The 6,493-nt window shown below is 32.7% G+C and overlaps 1 long non-coding RNA gene across 1 annotated transcript; it reads left to right on the forward strand.

Annotated features, from left to right (window-relative positions):
- The first annotated feature begins 4,262 nt into the window (after positions 1-4,262).
- LOC148852287 (uncharacterized) lies at positions 4,263-5,902 on the forward strand. The gene is made up of 2 exons (XR_016099931.1): positions 4,263-4,813; positions 5,593-5,902. It is a non-coding gene; the product is annotated as an uncharacterized LOC148852287 (long non-coding RNA).
- The last annotated feature ends 591 nt before the right edge of the window (positions 5,903-6,493 follow it).

The following is a 6,493-nucleotide window of genomic DNA, read 5'->3' on the forward strand; positions in this document are numbered from 1 at the left end:
CCATGTTGCGGAGTTTTATTGTCCAAAACTCACCTTCCATTAGTGATCATTAATAGAAATTGACCATGCATGACTAAACTATTGTTAGTGACCATTAATAGAAATTGTCCATGTAAGCGTTTAAATATTTTACATAAAGGTGTAAAGTGGGTCGTGTTGGACCAGTACGGCATGGCTCGCGGGTGGTTCATGCAAAGTGTTGGCTGTGTCATGCTGGTTCGCGGGTTGTTATGGGTCGTGTTGCCTTCCTTTGTGAAAAATTTAGGAGTTGGCTTGGCATGGCTCACGGCCCAGGCTTGTGCAGGCCCATGCCGTGTCGTATCACGGGCCGGACTGGCCTATGGTCGAGTCTTGGGCTAGGTTGGGACCATGCATCGGGCCAAAACTATTTATATAAAAAAATTGGCAAAAAACTTAAAATTTTAATTTTATATGAATTTTGTGTCTATGGTTGTTTATATATACAATAATTAAATAAATTAGTATAGTAAAATTAAAAAATTATTTATTTTCTTAATATATTATATACTATATATAATTATATAATTATAATTTATATTATATTATATAAATAATATATGCGGGGCGTGTTGGGCTGGGTCATGCCAATCGGGAGGCCGACCGTGTTGGCCTGTGGACCTAAAGCCCCAGAACTAGCATGACCTGCATGATCATGCTGGGCCTGTCACGACTTGCGAACCGTTGTGCCATAGGCGGCATGACCTGATTTATACCTCTAATTTGCATGACCAAACTACCCCTAAATGGCTTATCAAGCTTATTAAATATTTTATAACAAAATTATCCTTGACATGGGCCTAGGCCCATACTATTTCAAGCCCAGACTAGGCTTGACCCAACCTGGATATATTTAAAATATGTGCATAATTATTATATATGAGCAATCAAGGATAATTTTGTTATAAAATATTTAATAAGGTTGACTAGCCATTTCAGGGGTAGTTTGATCATGTAAAATACTTGTGTTTTCATGGCTATTAATGCTCACTAATGGTGACTTGATAGAAATCTAATGGAAGGTGAGTTTGGACAATAAAACTCATTGAGAGAGGGTTTTTGGAGGGTTTGAAAAGTGATGATGAGTCTAAGAGAAATGTGAAAGAGTCATAATGAATTTTAGATAGGATCAATAAATCATACAAAATAAAAATACGTACTTTAATAGTTTATATGAAGTTATACATAATAACATAGATATCTATATGCCAATAAGTAGCTATTAAACAAAACTTCATTAAATTTATTAATTTTGCATCTATTAAACATAACTTCACTATGTGAGTACGATTTGTACATGGGCTATAAGTGCTTTGCCCATGTAGAGACTTTATGTGGTTCTCTATGTCCATCATGGTTGAATGCACATTATTGTCATATGATGTATATGGACTATTGAATGATCATCCACTTAATAGACCATTCTCTTGTTTCCTCTCTAAAGAGAAAAACTGGCAAGAACACTAGTCGATTTAGGGACCACTAAAATCAAACTTTATGAAAGTTTATGGGAGCTACTATGGTAAGACCTAAACTTACCTAAGGATTGATATAATTATTTCCTTATCAATGATATAAATGCTAGATGATAGTGAATATCATAAGATGATATTTTTAAAGGCATTTCATTATTAGCATGGAAATGAGATGAATTGGTGGGCAGAGATGCACTATAAAATTATGTTATTTGATTCATTGAGGTAGTTAGTTGAATTGCTTCATTGGATGATAGGAGTGTTGTAGACCAGTAGGAGGGGCCTATCTTAAAATGGAAGACTCTTTCATAATACATTGGGGCTTCCGATATAATGGGACAATACTTACTGATTAGAAATGTTTATCTTAAAATGGCTATGAACCTTGTCTAATTGAGGCCAAAGGGGAAGATCATGGGGCATGGCTGGATGCATGATCCTTCACAGAAAGTGATGTGGTTATGTAGTTGAAATAGTTGGCCTTGTGCACTTATATTATTCCCTATATTTCCAAAGGCATAAATAATGTTTCCATTATTGAGATAGAGGAAAAATCTCAGAGATGAACAAATGAAAGTGGAATGTAGATAAAAGTTCATTCTATGTATATAACATGAAATAGTAATTAGGTCATAGACTAATTACTTATGTAATTTGTCAAAAATGGCACACAAGTCATTTGCTAAGTTTCTAGATGATAACAAACCAAAAGGACTCAACTATGCAGACTGAACTAACCTTAATTCGATGCTCGCATCCAAGGAATTAGACAAGATTGCTAACTAGAAAGCATTAGAACATCTTGGTGAAAGAGCCTTTGAGGCTACAAGGAAGGAATATCAGCAATAGGAGGAAAAGAACTCTCTTGCCTGTTGTTATATTATCGCCTCACTAGACAACTCTATCTAGAGACAATTTGATAAAATAACAACTTATAAGAAAATTCTAGATAATTTAAAGGCCTTGTATAAAAAGCAAAATCATTTTACATGACCAAAGGTCCACGAATTGATGACCACTAGGATGTTTGAGAACTAGCTGGTTCATGCCATGTTATGAAGATGATAGGATTTATAAATGAATAGGAGGCTCTTAGCTCCAAATTAAATGATAATACAAAAATTGATACCATCATGAATTCTCTTCTCATGTCTTTTAATTAGTTTGTCTTCAACTACAACATGAACAAGCTAAAAGATAAATTGTAAGAACTCGACAATATGTTGCAAAGGGCCAATGAGTTAATTAGAAAGGACAAACCAATAGTCATGTTCATTGGAGGAGGTAAATCTAGCAAGAAAAAACATAAGGGCAAGAAGAGGCCTCAAAAGAAGAATAGTAAACTAAAGAAGTAGAAGAAAGACAAATCATCAAATGAGTATTATTTCTGCAAGTAGATTGGGCACTGGAGGAGAAACTATCTTTAGTATTTAAAATGCTTCAAGAAGAAGAAAGAAGATCATTTCAAAAGGTAAGTTATAGAAACCAGTATGTTGGCCATTTCTGCATCCTGATGTATTGACTTTGGGGTTTCTACTTATACATATAATGATGTGCAAGTGACTTTGGGGTTTCTATTTATACATATAACAATGTGCAAGGGTATAAGGAAATCAGAAGGCTAAGTGATGACAAAATTGTGTTCTACATGGGTACATCTACAATAGTTGCAATTGTTGTTATTGTGGGATTAGTAGAATTAGTTTTTAGAGAATGAATTGTTATCCTCAAAGAATGTCTTTATGTTCCATAACTTAGGGAAAATTTGATTTTCGTTTCTAAGTTATGTAAGGATAGTTATTCCATTCTATTTAATAATAAAATTACAATTAAATTAAATAACAAATTCATTGTTTATGGAAAACTTGAGAGTGGTTTCTATATACTCCACCATTCTCTAGAAACTAATATAACCGAAACTACTTTGGAACACATCGTCATGAAAAGAACATAAGAAATAGTTAATCCCATATGTCTATGGCATTACTGACTTGGCCACATAAACCTAGAATGAATCATAAGATTGGTGAAGGATGATTTATTAGATATTATCACAATAAAAGATTTACTAATTTATAAGCTTTGCCTTCAAGGCAAAATGACTAAGAGGTCATTTACAGGTAAGTCTGAAAGAAGTACAAACGCACTTCACTTTATACATATGAGAATGTATGTGGTTTCGTTATGACACATACAATATTCATATTTTATGATATTTCTTGATGAAAATTCTTGATATGACTATGTGTTCATAATGAGACATAAATATGAATCATTTGAAAAGTTTAGAAAATTTAGACATAAAGTTGAAAAATAATTAAGAAAATAAATCAAAACCCTTTGATCAAATCAAGGAGGTGAATATTTTTTTGACGAATTCAACGACTATCTAAGGACAATGAGATTATATCACAACTATCTCCTCCTATTACACCATAATTAAATAGTGTATCAAAGAGAAAAAATCAGACTTTATTAGATGTGGTTTAACCACTCCTTATCTTCTTAGAGTTACCTATATCCATTTGGGGACATTCATTAGATACTACAATCTACATGTTGAATTGATTACAACTAAATTAGTTCTTAAGATTCTATATGAATTTTGGACTAACAAGAAACAAAGAGGTTCCAATCAAGTCAATTCCTAAGACTCCATAGGGAAAGATGCTTATGATTGAATGTGTGCAATAGAATGCTAAATTAGCAAAGATGTTAGAAGTTAGATCATCATCTTTGACCTTGTCTTAATAAGAGCATGAGAGAAACCTTACCATTATTTCTAAAACAAAAGAGAAATGCATTATTCTATAAGAAGAATTGCACCAATTATGGGAAAAGGAATATGACTTGATGGTAGCACTATCTTCTAGGGAAGCTACCATTAAATATGTAAAGCATGAGTTTGAATCAATAAAAGCATAGATGAAAAAGTTAGATCAATCCTAACATGTTTTGTTGTTGATCATGAGGCCCTTCAATGTTTAAAGGAACAAGCCAATGATAGGAAGCAATCAATTGACTCCTCAATCTAGATAAAGAATGCGACTGGGTTTCCTCCTTTTTTCTCTTTTGAGTTTATTGTTAATGACAAGATATTTCCATGGATTTCTATTGGTTATGTGATAATGAAACTCAATTTCTTATTTTGTTTGACCATTTATAGTTTAGGCTCATGTGGACTAAGAGCATTACAAAGAAAGATAGAGGTCGTGATCAATGCACCAATTATAAGTGATGCACCACTAGTGCGCCTATATGAACATTATAAAATAGTTGGAACTGCTGTTGGTGTTCTAATTGCTTAAAATTCAATCCATGTAAGTTTTATGTACCATGTCTATCTTTTATAGTTGAAATATTTGAATATAATTTTAAACTTTATATGATATGATTTATAGGTTCAACCATTATGCTAAGTATATCCGCGTCCACTCTTGGTGTCTCTTTAGAAAAGTATGGAATGATTGTAAATAAAAATTTTCCCTTGGAAACAATGTGATATGTAAAAAATGCATAAGGTTTTCAAGGTGTTTATTTTATGTTTTCAAATAGGTTATTTGTTAGAATGGAATCAAATTGAAAAACAAAAACATATTTTGATTCCTTGTTAGAAAGAGCAAAGTAGTTTAACTTGTGCTATCTTTGTGGTTAAGGAATTCAGACTTGTGTCAATCTGGCATAACCTAATTTGGTTAGGGTTAGAATGCTAAGCTTATGTTGGGTTAGGTTAAGAGCCAAAGTTACATAAAAGGCTTGACAAAAAAATCAACCCATCACTCCCAATGAATCAAAAAATAAACACAAAATCAACCCAAAAGCTACATAAAAGGCTTGAACCACAACACTGAAAACACTTTTGGTTACAGTTTTTGGCGCTAACAAACAAACATGATAGGAGTGAACTAAAGCCCCTAAAGGATTGTTTGAAAGCAGCTGAAGTGCTTGAATTGAATGACTTGTATTTGTGACTATTGTCTTTTAATGGATAAAATGGTCATATGATAAAATAACTCCCAATGATTCAAATTGTCTGAACTTTCAAACCCATACCCATTAAGTGCCAACCCAATTAACAACATTTATATGGTTGATGCAGATGAAGTCCTAAAGTAAGTGGACTAGTGGAGTCAAATGAAAGGTTGGAAACTTGAACCCCTCCAAACATTCATTCCTATTGTCTAAACTCTAAAGAGGCACACAATCTTCTGATAAGACAATTTTGACATTTTGAGGAATAAAATAAAAGATTTTTCTTCCAGTTGGTGAAGAGAATTATTCTTCACTTCATTTGAGGAGTACAACTCAATATTTGTTTTGATTGCTCTCCTATGCATGGTTCTTTTAGGTTAATATTAAGTTTCCTTTCAGTTTGTCTATTGTATGGTTTAATATAGTTCCATTTGATCCACATAATGTTCACTTTCGGTCCATTTCTTGGCTTATTAACTCAGCTTTAGCAATCTTTATCCTTATGGGTTCTAGAAATGAAGTCCATTTACTAGTGGATTTTTAATGTAGATCATACATTTCTGTGGGGAACATCTTATTGTGGTTAGATATATCATGCAACTATCAAAGATATTTGCAAGAAGTAAAATATTTAAGACCAAAATACACCAATCACTTTTGAAGGTTTAGCATGGCATGAAGATGGATGAGTATGTGTAATTGATTTATAATTGATCTAAAAAAAGGTATTTCTTATAATCAAATTTAATTGTCAAGGTGCTTAAGCAAGGGGTGGATGAAATTTATGTTACAATTTTTAAGTTGAGTGCTCATAGTTACACGTTGCATAGCTTATTCTAAGTTCTAAATGGCAAGATCAATCAAACTAAGGCCATGTTTGGGAGTGCTTAAAAATAAGTGCTTATTTGAGCCAGGACCACACCATTAAGCACTTATTGGTGTTTGAGAAATAAGCACAAAATAAGTGCTTATTTTTTTAAGCCCAAATTTCCAGTTTTTTTAAGTACTTGTACAATAAGCACTTATTC

The sequence above is a fragment of the Nelumbo lutea genome, chromosome 5, assembly GCF_056320005.1.
Source record: "Nelumbo lutea isolate HS-2025 chromosome 5, American lotus-T2T, whole genome shotgun sequence".
Classification (NCBI taxonomy): Eukaryota; Viridiplantae; Streptophyta; class Magnoliopsida; order Proteales; family Nelumbonaceae; genus Nelumbo; species Nelumbo lutea.